This window comes from Herpailurus yagouaroundi, unplaced genomic scaffold (genome assembly GCF_014898765.1).
Source record: "Herpailurus yagouaroundi ecotype Mexico unplaced genomic scaffold, PumYag 315, whole genome shotgun sequence".
NCBI lineage: Eukaryota > Metazoa > Chordata > Mammalia > Carnivora > Felidae > Herpailurus > Herpailurus yagouaroundi.
The window spans coordinates 307,148-326,155 of NW_024412532.1; the positions used below are offsets into that span (position 1 = coordinate 307,148).

At 37.1% G+C, this 19,008-nt stretch overlaps 1 non-coding gene and 1 pseudogene across 1 annotated transcript; both read left to right on the forward strand.

The window, feature by feature from the left end:
• The first annotated feature begins 4,497 nt into the window (after positions 1–4,497).
• Positions 4,498–4,632, forward strand: LOC121021772 (small nucleolar RNA SNORA17). The gene has a single exon (XR_005786676.1). It is a non-coding gene; the product is annotated as a small nucleolar RNA SNORA17 (small nucleolar RNA).
• A 4,429-nt stretch (positions 4,633–9,061) lies between these two features.
• Positions 9,062–13,730, forward strand: LOC121021765 (olfactory receptor 4F4-like; annotated as a pseudogene).
• The last annotated feature ends 5,278 nt before the right edge of the window (positions 13,731–19,008 follow it).

The window sequence follows — 19,008 nt, forward strand, 5'->3', positions numbered from 1 at the left end:
AAATAATAGCCAAAGCAATCCTGAAGAATACAAGATACCTGGAGGTATCATAATCCCAGATTTCAAGATACATTGCAAAGTTGTAATAATCAAAACAGAATGGTACCGGACACCTGCGTGGTTCAGTTAAGAGGCCAACTCTTGATCTAATCACCAAGGTCTCAGGTCATGATCTCACTGTTGGTGGGATCGAGCCCTGTGTTGGCCTCTGTGCTGACAGTGTAGAGCCTGCTTAGGATTCTCTCTCTCCCTCTCTCTCTGCCCCTCCCCAACTTGGGCACACACACTCTCTCTCTCTTTCTCTTTGTCTGTCTCTCTCTCTAAAAATAAATAAATAAACCTTAAAAAGCCACAATACAAAAACAGATACATAGATCACTGGAACAGAACAGAAAGCCTAGGACAAACCCACACTTGTATGACCAATCAGTCTATGACAAATGAGGCAAAAATATGCAACATCAAGACCACCATGTATGAGATATATTCGGTGTCCTACAACATCTGGTGTATAGGAGTCAAGGCCCTGCTGAGGAGCCGGCTGCAGGTCCTGTGCCACATCACCCAGGTGACCAGACAGTTGCTCATCTACACTGGCACGTACATGCTCCAAGTGCTTGGTGACACAGAAGAGCAGACTCCTCCCAGGTCACAGTCCCGACAGAGGTTCACATGTGGATAAGGATGCGCACTGCAGGGGACCCAGCTGGCTCATGACCCTAACATTCCCTCTCAAAAAATGAATTTTGAAGATGCTTATGTTCCAAACCATGTGCACTTATACACTGTGGGTCATGTGTGCTCGGGAGTGGCACCCAGGCGAAGAAAAAGGGATTGATGGCATATGAAATGGGGCTATGTATCAGGATGCCCTGAAGGGAGGAGATATCTAGGGGCTTCTGTGGGGGTAGGAAGAACCAAACGTGTGGTATCTCCGGAGCAACACAAATTATGCGTTAAGCCTCACCTCCTGCAATATACCAATCACAAGAGCTACTTTTAATATGGATTAAAGAAAAATGGAGAGTTTCTTCAATAAATGGTACTGGGAAAACTAGACACCTACATGCAAAAAATAAAATTGGGGATCACTTTATTACACCCTGTACAAAAATAAATTCAGCATGGATTAAAGACCTAAATGTGAGATCTGAAGCCATAAAAATCCTGGAAGGGAACACAGACAATAATTCCTGACACTAGCCGTAGCCACGTTTTTCTAGATATGTCTCCACAGGCAAAGAAACAAAAGCAAAAATACACTATTGGGACTATACCAAAATAAAAAGCTTTTGCACTGTGTAGGAAACCATCAACAAAACAAAAGACAACTTACTGAATAGGAGAATATATTTGCAAATAATATATCCAGTAAAGGATTAATATAAAAATATATAAAGAACTCATACAACTTAACACCAAAACACAAACAAACAAACAAACAAATACCCCATTTAAAATATGGGCAGAGGGCCTGAATAGACATTACTCCACAGGAGACATAAGATGGACAACAGACACATGGAAAGATACTCAACATCATTAATCATCAGGGAAATGCAAATCAAAACCTCAATGAGATATTACCTCATAGCTGTCAGAATAGCTACAATAAAAAGATAAGAAATAACACGTGTTGGCAATGATGAAGAGAAAAAGGAACCCCCAAACACTATTGGTAGGACTGTAAATTGGTACAACCACTAAGGAGCTTCCTCAAAAAATTAAAAATAGAAACACCATATGATTCCATTTTTCCACTAGTGGGTATTTACCCAAAGAAATGAAAACACCTTTTCAAAAAGATATATGCATTTCCGTGTTTTGTTTTTTTTTTACGTTTATTTACTTGAGAGACAGAGCATGAATGGGGGAGGGTCAGAGAGAGAGGGAGACACAGAATCAGAAGCAGGCTCCAGGCTCTGAGCCATCAGCCCAGAGCCCAACGTGGGGCTCGAACTCACGGACCGCGAGATGGTGACCTGAGCTGAAGTCGGACGCTTAACCAACTGAGCCACCTAGGTGCCCCTGCACTCCCATGTTTATCACAGCATTATTTACAATAGCCCAGATATGGAGCAACCTAAATGTCCATCAATAGACAAATGGATAAAGATGATTTGGTATATATCTATATCTGTATCTATCTATCTATCTATCTATCTATCTATCTATCTATCTATCTAATAATGGAATATTACTCAGCCAAAGAAAGAATGAGATCTTGCCATTTGTGATGACTTTGATTTTGTTTGACCTGGAAGGTATTTTGCTAAGTGAAATAAGTCTGAGAAAGATAAATACCATATGACTTCACTTATAACATGAAATCTAAACAAACAAAACAAGTAAATAAACAGAAAGCAGAATGAACCTATAAATACAGAGAACATACTGATAGTTGCTGGGAGAAGGCATGCAAAATGGGGGAAGGGGTATGGAAGATATAGGCTTCCACTTATTGAATGAATGTAATGGGAATAAAGGTACAACTTAGGGAAAATAGTCAATGGTATATACTACAATGTTGTATGGTGACATATGGCAGCTACACTTGTGGTGAACATAGCATGATATAAAGAGAAAGTGAATCACTATGTTGTACATATGAAACTAATGTAACATTATGTGTCAACTATAGTCAAATGAAAAAATTAACTAATAAAAAATTATTTCCTCTTTCACTCTCTCACAGCAGTGTATACCCTTTTTTCCACAGAAGTTATTTACAGCTTTCAGTTATTTATTTATTTATTTATTTATTTATTTATTTATTTACATAAGTATTTGTTTTTTATCTGATTTTCCCTCAAAACTCTAAGTTCTTGTCTGTAGTTTAGTCAACGTAATATTCCCAAAGCTAGGACCACTGCCTTGCACATTGTGGGCACAGGACATAACATTTGCTCTCCTCAGTGGCCTTTCCTCCTTCCCTGTCTCATCCCCTTTGTTCTGTCACTCCTACCTCCAGAGATCCCCTCCTCACATAAACTGCTTACACAGAAGTCTTCTCTTCAAGCACTTCTTTGGGACACGGAAACTTAAATGCAGATGGAGCCTAGAGGTGGGAAGCCAAAAGTGAAGTGTTAGAAGGAGACGGAACAATGTCTTATCATGCCTGAGAGATATCAGGGATCTATAGAAGCAACCATATTGGGCCCCTGGTTGTTAGCAGAGGCAAAGACAATCATTCTTATGGATACTGGGGCTAGAAAGAAAGCAAGGAAGGCAAGAGTGAATACTGGTGTGTTGTATAAACTAAATGGGGTCCACTACTATCACCATTTTACATATTATGCATTTATTTGTTTACCTGAGCTAGTTTGGTTGGATACTGTCCAGAAATATACAAAAAAAAAAAAATTAAGGTAATACAAGAATCCCATTTTAGATAAAAGAATATGAGGCTCAGAGTTTGTAACTTGGCTAAGTTCGCATAGTTCACAAGTGACAGTGCCAAGTTTCAGGCTACTTTTGCCTGTCTTTAAAGCCTGGGCTCCCTGGTTTATACCATGCACGTACTCTTTCACGTATTATGCTAATAGGGTCTCCGCTATTTGAAATTACATTCCTTACTTTCGGTATCTTTGGAGAGTCTATCATTCAATCAAATTAGCCATATCCCATAGTACTTTCACCAATCTGTGCTGCCCACGTTGACCTTAAATCCTTTGAAATTTGTAGTCCTTTAATTGTATACCACTGTCTGCTGTTCAGTGTCTTACCACTGTTGACTTACCAATCTAATAGCACCTTCTTTAAGGTAAGGGATCTACACTACATATATTTACAACTAGTACTTCTTATAAGATACAGTCTTAACTCAGTCTCTTCCTTGAGTAGACTGCTAGAAAATGATGGGCTAGAAACTAATAGGCACCAAGCAGGTGGGATTCCACCAAACAAAACTTTGTTTTGAAAACAGTAGGTTAGAGAAATCATAACCTTATATGTCCCAGGCTTCTATATCTGGATGGAAAGAAGTTGAAGATAGAAGTAAAATAATCCTTAACAACACAAAAAATGTTATCTCTTAGGGGCTTATGAGGATATCATCAAAATAGTACTGTTAAATATGTAGGAAGTGGGGGCGCCTAGGTGGCTCAGTTGGCTGAGCATCTGAGATCTCCGAGATCTGAGATCTAAGATCTCAGTTCAGGTCTTGACCTCAGGTTGTGATTTCAAGCCTCACTTTTGGCCCCACGCTGGACACGACCCGGCCTGACCCAAGATGCTGCAGGTGTACCTCCTATGCTAGAAAGGCAGAGGGAAGAGGAATAAGGTGGCCTTCCTGCTGAGTTTGCCTGCTGGAAACTCAGTGCCTGGATGAGCATCCTGGGGTCTCAGATAAGTTGACACATTGGTGTTAGAATAAGTTCACCCTGAAATATAAATGTTTTGCAGATTCAGGCCTTTCTGTGCAATATCCTAAGTCAGGGCCTGTTGATCCTTCATCCACAGGGAAATAAAACTTGAATTGTTCAATCTTCCAAATACACTGCACCAAGACACATTGCAGGTGTGGCTGCTTTTGTGTCACATTTGTGTCATTAGGTGACAGAAAGGAAAAGTGGCTTATCCAGGCCCATTGTTCTGGCTGGTGAGCATCTGAATGATTAATAGATTGACACTTGAAAAAAAAATGTAGGAAGTGGAACACATACATAACTACACTGCTTAATTCTTCCCTCATTACCTGCGTACAACAATTCTTAGCTCATAGATGTCTTGGTCTTATTTATAATTATATTAATCAGTCTGGGTCCTTCAGTATTTTTTTCATTGTAATGGATTAGGAGCCCCATTGCCTAGCAGCTGGAGAAATACAGAAGTACAAGTTAAAAGCCATTGAAATTTTTAATCTAGTTGTCTATCCAAACTACTCAAGACAAAAAAAAAAGGTATTTTTTCAAATATTGGTGAGAAAACAACTTAGAAAAACAACTCAGTTTAAGTTGCCTTAATATTTACTACTTTTTCTTCAAACAAGCAGTTGATGTAAAAAATAATAAAGTCAAATAAAAGAACAGAATTTAATTGCCCCCTATTATTTCATAGAAGCCCATTTGAATTCAGGTGGTCAACACAAACAAAATTATGAGCATTCTGCTGATCAGAGACGTCAGTGACACTAATCTATTGCTCAGTCTGGGAGAAGATCCAGGCCAACATTCAACAAGTCTACTACTAAGTAAGTAAATTCCTTTTTGTGTAATAATTACTTAACTCCAAATTACAATTATTTTTGAGTCAGTGGTCTTAGAATGGCCCTTCCTAACATAATCCAGAATTCTAATTAAGAAATGAATGTCTATGTCTTTTTCCTAACATCCCCTGTGATATATATAAATGTATCCCTTTTTAAGTTGACAACAACTCATTTGCAGACATCGTTATTTAAACTTTACCTCCTTCCTCCACCTTAAACATTAGTGAATAGTGTAAATCCAATAGGAATTGTTCTGAGTCTTTTTTTTTTTAAGTTTATTTATTTTCAGAGAGACAGCATGAGCAGGGGAGGGGCAGAGAGAGAAGGAGAAAGAGGGAGAATCCCATGCAGGCTTCACATTGCCGGCACAGAGCCCAATGTGGGGCTTAAATCCATGGACCATGAGATCATGACCTGAGCTGAAGTGAAAGGCTTGACTGAGCACCCAGGCGCCCTCAGTCTTTTTTCTTTTCTTTTCTTTTCTTTTCTTTTCTTTTCTTTTCTTTCTTTTCTTTTTTTTCTTTTCTTTTTTTTTTTTTTTTGAGAGAGAGAGAGAGAGGGAAAGAAACAGTGGGGGAGGGGCAGAGAGAGAGGGGGAGACAGAGTCTGAAGTAGACTTCAGGCTCTGAGCTCTCAGCACAGAACCCTACATGGGGCTCAAACCCACAAACCATGAGATCATGACCCAAGCCAAAATCAAATGCTTAACCGACTGAGCTACCCAGATGCCTCCAAGTTTTGAATCTTTTTGAGTTGTGTGCATGTGTTTTAACTCTCATAGTTGAGCTTATGCTGTTGTGGGTTCTCTGCTTACTTCTACCAGGCACTTATTCAAGGTTTCATAATCACTCTCATACAGCGTGGCTGATCTACTGGCCAGCAAACATTCTAGTAAAAACCTTAGTCAGCTGTGGATATTGACACGTGCTTTAGGATTATGATGTACAATATAATATGGTCCCCAAAGTGACTTGCTAATGTCCAGGATGATTGATTGATAGGTGATTAAAATCCCTGGTAAATCAGGGCACCTGTGTGGCTCAGTCAGTTGAGCATCCAACTCTTAATTTTGGCTCAGGTCATTATCCCTGGGTTATGGGATTGAGCCCTATGTCCAGCCCCACATCAAGCCCCTTGTTGAGCTCCACACTGAGCTTGGAGATTAAGATTCTCTCTCTCTCTCTCTCTCTCTCTCTCTCTCTCTCTCTCTCTCTCCCACTCACATTCTCACTCTCTCTCTCTCAAAATAAAATAAAATAAAATAAAATAAAATAAAATAAAATAAAATAAAATAAAATAATAAAATAAAAATCCCTGGTAAGTGAATATATTAATATAAGCAAGAGGTATTGCTCTCATCCTCTATCACAATTACATTTTTCCCAGTCCTTTAAAATTACTTCCCTCTGCCTGATTGGACCCACTTTAGGAAGATTATATATCTAAGTGCCCTTTGCTACATAATTGCTCATCTTAGGTGAAGTCTCTGAGACTTTTCACTCTTTTAGTTTTACCTAGGGATAAGTGAGCAAGATCTAATTAGGTAACTACTCCATTCTCCCTCAAAGAATAACAATCTTAAAACCTCTCTCAGTTGAACACATTGACCCACTTCTCTACCATGGTTTCTTCTTCCTTGGTGGAGCTGAAATTTAGGACTCATTTACTCCCTAGAATACCTACATAGAATGTACCAGACACAGGGATAGTGACTATGAAGTCTATACTTGGTAAATGCTTGGAACTTGTGTAGAGTCCCCCACCAGTCAGGACTAGTGAAATGCCTATTTAGCAAATGTTCTCTAACCATGAGAAGAGAAGGAAATAAACAACAGAATGTTTGCAATACACTGCATCACAGCCACTTCTTCCTGATGAGCTAACATGGGGTTGAGGTGAAGGTATGTAACTCTGCTTCACTACATATTCAATGTTACTTTAGTGTAGTTGCCATAATTTAAAATGTTTGTGTTCTCCAGACTGTCTAGAATGTTCACACAATGCAATAACTGGTTTATTTACTAGTTTACATGTGGTTCCCATTCCTTAAACATAGCTATCTATACTTTAACGTAGTGATGTTTCTAGGCTATGTCTTGAGATACCACCTTCATTTGCCTGATCTTTAGCCAAGCTGACTAGTGGATTCACATCACTGACACTATCCACATAGTTAATGTAAGTCCAGCAATCCCATCCTTATACCTCATTGTTTTTCTACATTAGCTTTCCAAACCCCAAGCATCCATCCTTAAACTGTGAAGAGAACATTTTAAAAATATACCTTTACCTGAGCATGTGGGTGGCTCATTCAGCTAAGTGTCAGACTCTTGACTGCAGCTCAGATCATGATCTCACAGTTCAGTTCATGAGTTCAAGACTTGCATCAGCCTCCATGCTGACAGTGCAGAATCTGCTTGGGATTCTCTGTCTCCCTCTGTCTCTGCCCCTCCCCTGCTTACTCTCTATCTCTCTCTCTCTAAATAAATAAACATTTTTTTAAAATTAAAAAATATAAATATATCTTTACTTTTGAACAAAAAATGAAATATGTTTTAAATAAGTTTTCTCTTTGTTTTTCTAAGAGTAGTAATCACCATTGAAAGAAAGATACTTAAGCATAAATTGATTTTAAATAAATTTTAAATAAATTAAAGTACATTTCTATCTTATCTATTCAAAAACAAACAAGACTCCTCCCAAAAATATGTGGATATGTGTACACATAATTGTGTAATTGAATTAAAAGGAAACTGAAACAACCACCAAAACGTGAACAGACTTGTATGTGTGTGGTTAAACAAAAGTAATAAGAAAAGGCAGATAGAGACATATTATCATATTTCCTTCTCAGACCTCTAAAGCGTTGCATTCTGACCAAGAATACTTGATTTACGTAATACTTTGTAAGTGAAAATAAAAAGGTAGGCTTCCATTATTGTTTGGTTACCTAAAAGAATATTAATAATGCTGACTTTCACCCAATATAAACCCAGAACTTTGCTCATGTAACCACAGAAATTCTCGAGACTTCAAAATGTTTATCTACCCTCCATTGAAACCCCACAAAACCAGCAATTCAAGGCTGGCTGTTCTGTCATATACACAGGTGGAGTATATCGGCAACCAGCTCATTTGTCTTGACTGGTCTTCTCTGACCACTTACCTAAGTCATCGGCTCCTGAAGGGACTAGAAATAGCAATTTTGTTTTAAAATAATATAATTATTAAATTAAAAAGTTAGCCAAAGAAATGTTTTAAAACTGTGCTTAATTTCTATCAGTGGAACTTTTATAATTAATTGCACTGACCAGGTCTGTCTTTGATCTTAGCAAAGGCACACTTTCAAGTGATTTTCTCAATTCAGAGGAACTTAGAAATTAAGAGGTCCCAAAGGAGCATAGATAGCTTGGGTAAGTGAAATTTTCCTACCCCAGAAGGTAGTCTCTACAATGAATATATACCTCACACTCTCACATGGATACTGGTCACAACAGAAAATGGATTATTTGTTTTGCTGCAATATGAGTTTATTTCAGATTCTAGTTAGAATATAGACAAAACTTTATCCATGGGAAAAAATATGGTCAAATATGGGGTCTCTCTGATAAGAAGGTACAGTCTATACTCTCTACATTTCTTAACTACTCCCTTAATTCCCCTCCTCTATCACATTTAAGACAATTTTACAATGTTTTAACACTATATTTCCATTAATACTAATTGGGATGGCTTGGAATTTTTGCAGTTTCCAGAAATATCAAGGGTTTCTTCTCCTAGCTACATTTGGGACTTCTGGACTCCATACAGCATCATAAAGAACACCTGCTATTCAGTCTGACAGCTCCCTAAATGCCCTGGTTGAGGAAGTATTTGGGTTCTCACAGCACCACAGTCATCAGGGGCTACAGTTTTTCTGGATTATGTTCCAGGCACAGGTATGTAGGCATAAATAACAGAAATTTCCAAACATGGAAAAATGGACTGTTAATAATTTAGATCAGAAAAAATCCTGATAGAAAATATAGAATGAAATCTCTCAAAAGTTGTAACAGTCAATAGTTACCATGAGAATGGAATTATGCTTTTGGAAATGAAGAGTAGGAAATGCGGAATGATACCAAAGAAGGAGAAAAGACTGGAGTCACAAACATTGGGTGTGCATCCCACTCCCCACCCCAGCCACACTATTTCTCTGTTCTGAGACTTCTAACAGGTTACAAATGGGGACCAACCTCAGGACCTATTTCATGGGGCTATTGTAGAGATTAAGTTAGACAATGTAGATGAAAATACAGTGGGTATTCAGAGAGAGAGAGAGAGAGAGAGAGCAGGCAGACACAGAAAGAAACAGGGAGACTTAGTTTTTACATGACCCTAAAATTCATAGTTCAAAACAAAAAAATAGGTATTGTCTAATTTCCTTCCTTCCTTCCCTCGTTCCTTCCTTTCTTTTCTTTCTTTCTTTCTTCTTCCTTTTCTTTCTTTCCTTCCTTCCTTTCTTCCTTTTTCCTTCCCCCCCGCACCCCCATCCTAAGTTTTGATTCTCTTTGGGGAGTTCTGCTTTAAGTCATTTGATTTTACCATTATACCCTTGGAATCAAGATTTAATTCTCCCACCTAGGACAAGATTGAAAATAAATTATAACAGTGTTATTAATATGACTATTAATATAGCTAATTTAGTAGTAATATTTTGTCTTTTGTAATTCAACTAAAATAATGTTAACAACTTTTAAAGCAAGTATTAGGTGAGCAAGCAGGCATAGGCTTTTACTTCTTTAGTATAACCTACAGAACCTATATTTTCATCTATAGTGTCCAAAAGTGATCAGAGTACACAGTAAAAATAAATTCAATAAATTCTTGTTGACCACACTAGAAAATTAAAAGGCCCTCCTATATCTAGTACTTTATAACTCTGTCCTTATTTTTATTGCTGGTATCTGGTAACTCTTGTGGATTTAAATAACATCAACAATTTTATAATAGACAACAGTGAGGATAACAGACTAAATTAGAGGAAACCAGAAGAAGTTAGTGCCAAGAAAAATAATAGAATGATTATAGATACAGAGAATACTTTTCATAGATCTACTGACCATTTATATTTCTTCTTATGTCAATTACCGCTTCATTGGACATGCAATCTTATGAAGAATTTTATTATTTTTGATTCATAGAAATCATAGTTCTCAGCCAAACTGAACTTTTCTCCAAACCAACATTCTTTCCAGAAGCTAACTCCAAATAGACTATTAACTGTGTTCCTTTTGGGCATTTACCTTTTAACTCATCTTTTCAGCAGTAAAATAAGTACGATTATTACATGATTATGAAACAATGGTTAAAAGTGTTTATTACAGCTCTGAATTATATAGAAAAAGAAAAAATGAAAAAAAAAAATACTGTATAGCTGGTTTCCAGCTTTGATAGAGGACTGTGAACACCAGTCATCAAAAACTAGTAGTGGCTGCTGGAGATAATTGATCCATTGTAGCAAAGCCCTTCAGATCAAGAAATGTTTGAAAGAGAGAAGGTCAGGGAACAGTTAGAAGGATATGGGAAAAAAATAAGGAGAAAGGAAACTGGGAAGAGAGAAAAGTAAACAGGGAAAGAGAGAGAAAGAATATGAATCTCTTGTCCAGTTTCATAGGTTTATTAGATCTTTAAAATAATTTATGCAGCAAAAATGACTAGTTTAAAGGAAAACTTAAAGTTTCTCTAACTTGTTGATAAGAAATATAATTAATTTATATTTTCCATTTACTCTGGTATTACAAGAGATAGTTTGGAAAGAACTATCTGCCAAAGACTGTTAGAAAGAACAGATTTCAAAAATCATGGTTTCTCAGACTAAAGCAAATGAGACTGAATGAAAATAGCTTCCTGTGGATATGTTGGAAATGAAGTAATTTACCAAACTCTGAAACTCCCATTTGTAACACACGCACAAAAAAACTCTTTTCCTCAAGTAACTTGATGCATATCTCTCTCCCAGAGTTAATTATAAACTTTGGATTATTTTAGTCCACCCAGAGATTTCCAGATTTTAGTTTCTCAGAAGCCATCTTGTTTTGAATCAGAAACCTAACACCAGATTTTATATTCAATGGTCCCATACCACGTCTGGCAAAATGGCTTTAATACACATTTTAAAGTGTGATATTCAAAACTAAACCTTTCACGATGGCCGAGGTACACTTCAGGCTACAAGTAATTTCTTACAGGTTATATAAGCTTTGAATTTCATGAACAGAGAGTATTTCTTCCTGGTGCTCATGATTTATCCTTTCTTTATGCCTAGAACATTTATTCTTTAACTGATTTTTAACTACCTTGTATTTGATTAGTTTATCTGCTCTTGTACTTAACTATGTTCATTAGTTAAAAAGTTTTGTCATTTTGTCAAAATAGTATTAATATCTCTTTTAAAAAATGATTGATTCAAAAAACGATTGATTCATCTATTTATTCATTAAAAAAATTAAGTCAGGGGTGTCTGGGTGGCTCAGTCAGTTAAGGGTATGACTCTTGATTTCAGCTCAGGTCATGATCTCATGGCTTGTGAGTTTGAGGCCCATGTCCGGCTCCACGCTGATAATGCAGGGTCTGCTTGAGATTCTGTCTCCTCCCTCTGTTCCTCCTCCACTCTCTCTCTCTCAAAAATAAATAACTTTAAAAAATTAACCTTCAATAATATATTAAATATTGTGTCAGTTTTTCAAATTTATAAATAGAAACTATTTTTCTAACATACAGCCTCTAAACAATGTCATTTTAAAAAATGTCACTTTACCTCAGGTCTACAGTATGTATTGAATGATCATAATTCTTTTTTTTCTAAAGATTTTTTATTGTTAAGTAATCTCTACACCCAACATGGGGCTTGAACTTACAACCCCGAGATCAAGAGTCACCTGCTCTATCAACTGAGCCAGCCAGGAATCCCAAATTGATCATAATTCTTGATTCATAACATACTCTCACTATTTTTCCATGCCCATTTTGTGTTTGCTTGTTTATTTAATGATAAAATTACACTGATGGAAACATGACCTAATACAAGATCTAGATAATTGATAACATACAACTGGTTATATGCTCATCCTTATGCCTACCTTTCACCTCCCTTCACTTAAGGTTACTTAGGTCTTACATCTTCTCTTTCTGTACATAGTTTTATCATTTATATTTTTTCTGCAAAATATACATTATTTTTCCATTGCTCTTTACTTTATATAAATAGTACTGAGTGGATCCATTTTGGACTTTTTTTTCTTTCAGTATTATGTCTAAGATACATCTATATCATTTTATAGTTGTAATTTGTTATAGTTCTGAATAATATTCCATTGTCTTGCTTATGGGGATTATTATAAATTTCTCTACATACACATACAAGAGTTTATCTTGGGTATAGAAATGGGAGTGAAATTGCTGAACCACAGAATTCATCAATATTGAGCTTTACAAGATAAACTTTTTTCCACACTGATTATATTAGTATAGACTTCCATCAGCAATGTAGAAGAAATCTTCTTGATTCACATACTGTTATTCAGAAAAATGAATTTCCTGTCTTTCCTTCAGGTGAATTTAGAACAAACTAGACAAAATTGAAGAAGTAAACGAGTCTGGGTGCCTGAATTTATTATTTTGGGGCTTTGTAATTCATGGGAGCTCCAGGCCTTTCTCCTGGTGATATTTTCTTCACTTTATCTTATCACCATTTTGGGCAACATCTTCATCGTGTTCCTAAATATTGCTGACCTCATCTCCACTCTCCCATGTACTTTCTGTTAGCCAATCTTTCATTCATTGACTTCTGCCTTTCCTCAGTCACTACCCCTAAAATGATCACAGACTTTCTCAAGGAAAACAAGACTGTCTCCTTTGAAGGCTGCATGTGTCAGATTTTCTTTGGACATTCTTTGGAGAGGGTGAGATATTTCTGGTTGTGTCAATGGCCTATGACCGTTATGTGGCCATCTGCAAGCCACTCCATTATTCCAGCATCATGAACAGACAAATGTACATTGGGTTCGTGGTGACATCATGGATCATTGGCTTTGTACATTCAATAAGCCAACTCACTATGATTATAAAGCTGCCCTTCTGTGGGCCCAGGGAACTGGCTAGCTTTTTCTGTGATATTCCATTGGTGACCAAGCTAGCCTACATAGACACCTATATCCTAGAAATGTGGATAAATGCTGACAGTGGGGTACTGGCAACCATTTGCTTCATTCTATTGCTAATCTCTTACTCATATTCTGTTTACCATCTGTCTTTGCTCTAAGGATGGGACATTCAAGGCTCTCTCCACCTGCACTGCCCACATCACAGTGGTAGTGCTCTTCTTTGGGCCTTGCATTTTTACTACCTGTGGCCACTCAGCATCACCTGGGTGGACAAATTTCTGGCTGTGTTTTATGCAGTCATCACATCTCTCCTAAATCCGGCCATTTATGCTCTAAGGAACAAAGAAATCAAAAATGCCATTAAGAGATTATGTTAGCATATGGATTTCTGTATTTCAGGGCCTCATGTTAACAGAATGTGTACTATAAGATCTCTAAATTAGCCATACCTGTCTTATTATTTGGTACTGGGAAGCATTCCCCAAGTCACATATGGAAACAGATAACAGTTTTATGTCAATTCTATTTTATTCCATAATCACTTGCTAATCACTGAATACAAAATGATTTCCTGTCTGGAAAATTTGGCCAGTGTCTATGACTATGATGTTGGTTGTGCTTCAGAATAAGTTAAAATTAATAACAATGTTAATGTTATTTACTACTAGTCGTGTTGCTACTTCAGCACCTTATCTTAAAATTTCCTGTTAAGCTAAGCATTTCTTTGAGCAAAGCACTTGACATAGATCTCTAAATTTTGATCAACAGGTCAGTGTATGGAATACTGCTCTTTATTTTTATAATGGGTAAATTAGTCTCTCAATTAGTTAAAGCTCTAGCTACCTTATCTGAAGAGACCGTTGGAAAGGTAGTAACTATTATTCATCATCCTCAGAAAAAAAAGAATCATAATCATAATCTGAAGAGTGTTGTCCCCGCAACCTCATATTTTAGCCATCTGTGAAACAATATGATTCTCTTCAGAAGATGAGCTAATTTAAATACAAAGATGGATATACTAACAGCCTTTAGGGATTTTGCTTCATCTCTTTTTATTTGTAAATGGGTTAGAAAGTTCATTATCTATATCAGATTAAAGCAGGGAAAAGTGTTATGAGAGTGAGGTCAAAAAGTCTGATTTTAGAACAAAGTACCCATTCAATTATTCAGGGTTCAGATGGCCTGCAAGCAACTGGATTATATACAAAGTTTGTGAATTGTTCATTACTACATATAATATAACTGATGAGGGACAGAAGCAGGGAAATGTTCACCTTTAGCCCAGAAGGCTGATCTGTAGCCTGCATAGTTCCAATATGGATCAAATACCTGCTAGTTCCTACATTCTTAAAGGGTCTCGTGACTGCCTGTACACCTCGCCAATAATTAATATCAAGCTGAATAATAAGCACCAGAGAAATCTTGCAAAAGTAATTTATGGGTAGAAATTTGAAGAATACATTTATGATCTAATAGTCCTTGCAAGGCCCCTCCCCCTTACACACTAAGCATACAACCACCAGCTTCATACAGCAAAAGTGCAGCCCTTTCTGTCCTTGGGTCCTGTCCCAGGCCTATAATAAAAGCACTTTTTGCACTGAAAACATCGCAAGAATTCTTTCTTGGCCATTGGCTCCTAGCTCCACATCAATAACTTTCTTAAGAATTCTTCCTACTCTGTGTTTCAAAAAGGTATGCAAATTTTCATCTCCTTATCTGAAACCCATGGATCCAGATATACTTCAAATTTCATATTGTTTTTTTAATGATGAATTGAGCAGAAATTTTATTTCCAAGCTCATCAAAGATAATTACAAACACAAATCAAATATCCTTTTAAAAATGTTCCCAATTAAATCAAAGGTACATCATCAAAGTAGAACACTTGTGACATTAAGAATTCATTTAGGCTGTAGTACTTTCACATTATTTTGTTTTTAATCATTTGCAATGTTCTGAAGGTCACATTTAAACATTTTGAAGGCAAGAAATAATGTAGTGTTTTTTTAAGGTACAACCAAAACTATAAAATAGAGGAAATTAAGAAGACAATGACCAAATCTGCTGCATACACAAGATGGAGTAATCTAATATACATGAATCTTTCCAAACAAGGTTGCTAAAACACAGCTCTCATGATTAGAGAGAGAGATTTAAAAAAATCAAGACATCATTTGACTAATAAAGCCTATTCTTCCCCCAATTTTCTACTTGCTTGTATTCATTTACAAACTGTAAATTCATGAGAAAAGAACAAGTTTTGTTATGGTATAAAAATCTTGGGGGGCACCTGGGTGGCTCAGTCAGTTAAGTGTCTGACTTCAGCTCAAGTCATGATCTCACACTTCATGAGTTGGAGCCCCACTTTGGGTTCTGTGCTGACAGCTCAGAGCCTAGAGCCTGCTTCTGAATCTGTGTCTCCCTCTCTCTCTGCACCTCCCCCGCTCACACTCTGTCTTTCTCTCTCTCTCAAAAATAAATAATCATTAAAGAAAAATCCTGGGGAAAAAAATTACAAATATTCAAATTTTTTTTTATTATTTTTTTTTAATTTTTTTTTCAACGTTTATTTATTTTTGGGATAGAGAGAGACAGAGTATGAACGGGGGAGGGGCAGAGAGAGAGGGAGACACAGAATCGGAAACAGGCTCCAGGCTCTGAGCCATCAGCCCAGAGCCTGACGCGGGGCTCGAACTCACGGACCGCGAGATCGTGACCCGGCTGAAGTCGGACGCTTAACCGACTGCGCCACCCAGGCGCCCCACAAATATTCAAATTTTTAACAAAAATGTTTTCCTTCCCAAAATGTAAACATCCATAAAACAAACATAATATTCCAGGTATAGAAACACTAGTAATTCACTTTGAAAGACGTGTATTTGGTGGTAACATTTTTAAGTATAAAAGCACTTTACAAAACAAATCAGGCCATTTTTATTTAAAGTCTACTCCTTCACCCAGTTTCCTTTATCTGAGGAGACACTCATCAATTTCTGTAGAATTTAGGCTCTAGGACCAGGCCACAGGAAAGATCTGAAATATCTAAAAGTCATTTGGCTGGAGAAAAGTGTTTTCTTGAGACAGGGACGCAGTCATTCATCACTTTGTGCTTAAGAGCCTTCCTCAGCAAACTTCTTCCCTACAGTCTTTAGAAGAAAGCCTAGAATCTGGGCTCCAGGGGTTGCTTCCAGCTGGAACACCTACCAGCAGAGCATCTTTACAGGCATTCTACATGCAGTACTATTGAACTCTGCGGCCACCTGCTGAGACCTTGATCCTTCCCGTGTCCACCTCCTGCCAGAGCTGCTCCGCCCCCCACCCCCTCTGCTCTGAGGGGCATTCATGCTGGCCCAGGAAGATAGCAGTGCTGCTGGGCTCCTGGGCTCCAAGAGAGGGGACCGGGCTCCAAATTTCAAATTGTTTTGTAAAGGTAACATGGTCCTGTGTATTTTTGTAATATTCCAAAAGATAGGGTCTCAGGCACAAACCCTTATATAAAATAATTATTATTTCTGTGTATGTGGACACATATACCTATAACCTTCTGATTTTTTTTTTTTTTGTCTTTTACATCTCTGCACATCAATATGGGTATCTATTGACTTGTCTTTGAATCCACTGATTCTTTCTGCTGTGTTCACTCTGTTTTTAAGTCCACTTAAATTCATAATTTCATGTTGCTTTTACAGTTCTAAAATATTTGGTTCTTTCTTCGATATTCCATTTCTCTTAAAATTTTTATTGTTTTCTCCATTTTTTTGGCTTTGTAATCTCTCTCTTAAAATATATGATTTTTTTCCCCTTTACTAATTTCAACAATTGAGCCACCCTTGTTCTTAACTATTTTTCTCTTAATTATGAGGCATACATCTCTGCTTCTTTGCATATTCCTATTTTATGTATTTTAGGCACATTTTTATAAAAAAAAATCATATAGATCTGACAAAATATTCCTCCAGAAACTATTTACTGTTTCTTCCATGAGGCATAAAATGTTAAGTTATAATCACTTCAATCCAATCAAGTACTGAGCTTATTTGAATCGGATTGTAATTTTTACAAGTCTCAGTATACTTCTGATTTGTGCCTGCTCCTTGGATATATCCCTTCCAAGTCTTATTTTTTTTAATGGGTTTTTTTTGTTGTTGTTGTTCTGTTTTGTTTTTTGAGAGCTCACGCGCACAAGTGGGGGAGGAGCAGAGAGAGGGAGAGACACAGACTCTGAAGCAGGCTCCAGGCTCCTAACTGACAGCACAGAGCCCAATGAGGATCTGAACCCTGAGATCATGACCTGAGCCTAAGTGATACACTTAACCTAGGAAGCCACCCAGGTGCCCCTCCCTTCTAAGTTTTAATTATGATTTTAATGGTTCTCTTGTTCTTCAGTCTTAAAGATTTTAGGTGATTCAGTTTTGCCCTTCAGAATTTTTTTTAATATTTTTAATTTGTACGTAATCTCTATACCCAATGTGGGGCTCAAACTCACAACTCCAAAATCAAGAATCAGCACATTCTGGCTCTATGACTGACTGAGCTAGCCAGGTGCCCCGTTCTTCAGAATTGTTGAGCTTAGAAACTTAGTCTTCTCTCTTCCCCGCTCGCCTTAAAAGTATGGCAAATTCTTCACTCAGAAATCTGACTTTATGTTTGTCCTTTTCAATGTATTGTACCTAGTAAGAATCCATTACAAATATAAATATTAAGCAACAAAGTAATAACGAACAGGAAAAATATTAAATATTACTGATTGTACAACCAGAAAGAGTCACAAACACTCAGGACAGAGTCCTTTTATACTCTAGCAGTGAATTTGTCTTGGTCTTCTTGTTATCAAAGCAAAATATAAATTAAATTAGTTTTGCAATTTCTACAGATTATACACACAAATGCACAAGCACATGTATACTTGAAACCAATATCTTGAATAAGAAAAGAGTTACCCAAGACAAGTTACTAGAGAAAAATTGTCAACAAACAGTTTGGACAGAATAATTATTGGATAATAATAATATCAGCCATTAAATGATCACATTAATATCTATTTGACATTTAAAGAATATTGGCTGGTCACAGACATTAGGTCAGAATTTCAAAAATTGTGAAATAAGATATATAAACATAATATATATTCTATATTTATAATAAAGATACATTTTTCCCTGCCCTAAGCCAACTGGAGATGGCATGAGTCCATTGGAATTGGGCAAGCAAGGGTAAGAGTAGCAGCCACAGGCCAAATATATGAAACACGCAGTTTCTGAGGCTCTCCCTCTTATTTTCCCACCCATATATTTCAGTCTTTCCTTATTACACTACCTTATCCATATTCTATTAACCTCACACTCCCTTTCTGTACCTTCTTCCTCCAGGAACAAATGGGTATCTATTTAAATACTCTCTCACATATTTTTTGTTGTTTAGAAAACAATAAAATTGGGGCGCCTGGGTGGCGCAGTCGGTTAAGCGTCCGACTTCAGCCAGGTCACGATCTCGCGGTCCGGGAGTTCGAGCCCCGCGTCGGGCTCTGGGCTGGTGGCTCGGAGCCTGGAGCCTGTTTCCGATTCTGTGTCTCCCTCTCTCTCTGCCCCTCCCCCGTTCATGCTCTGTCTCTCTCTGTCCCAAAAATAAATAAAAAAAAACGTTGAAAAAAAAATT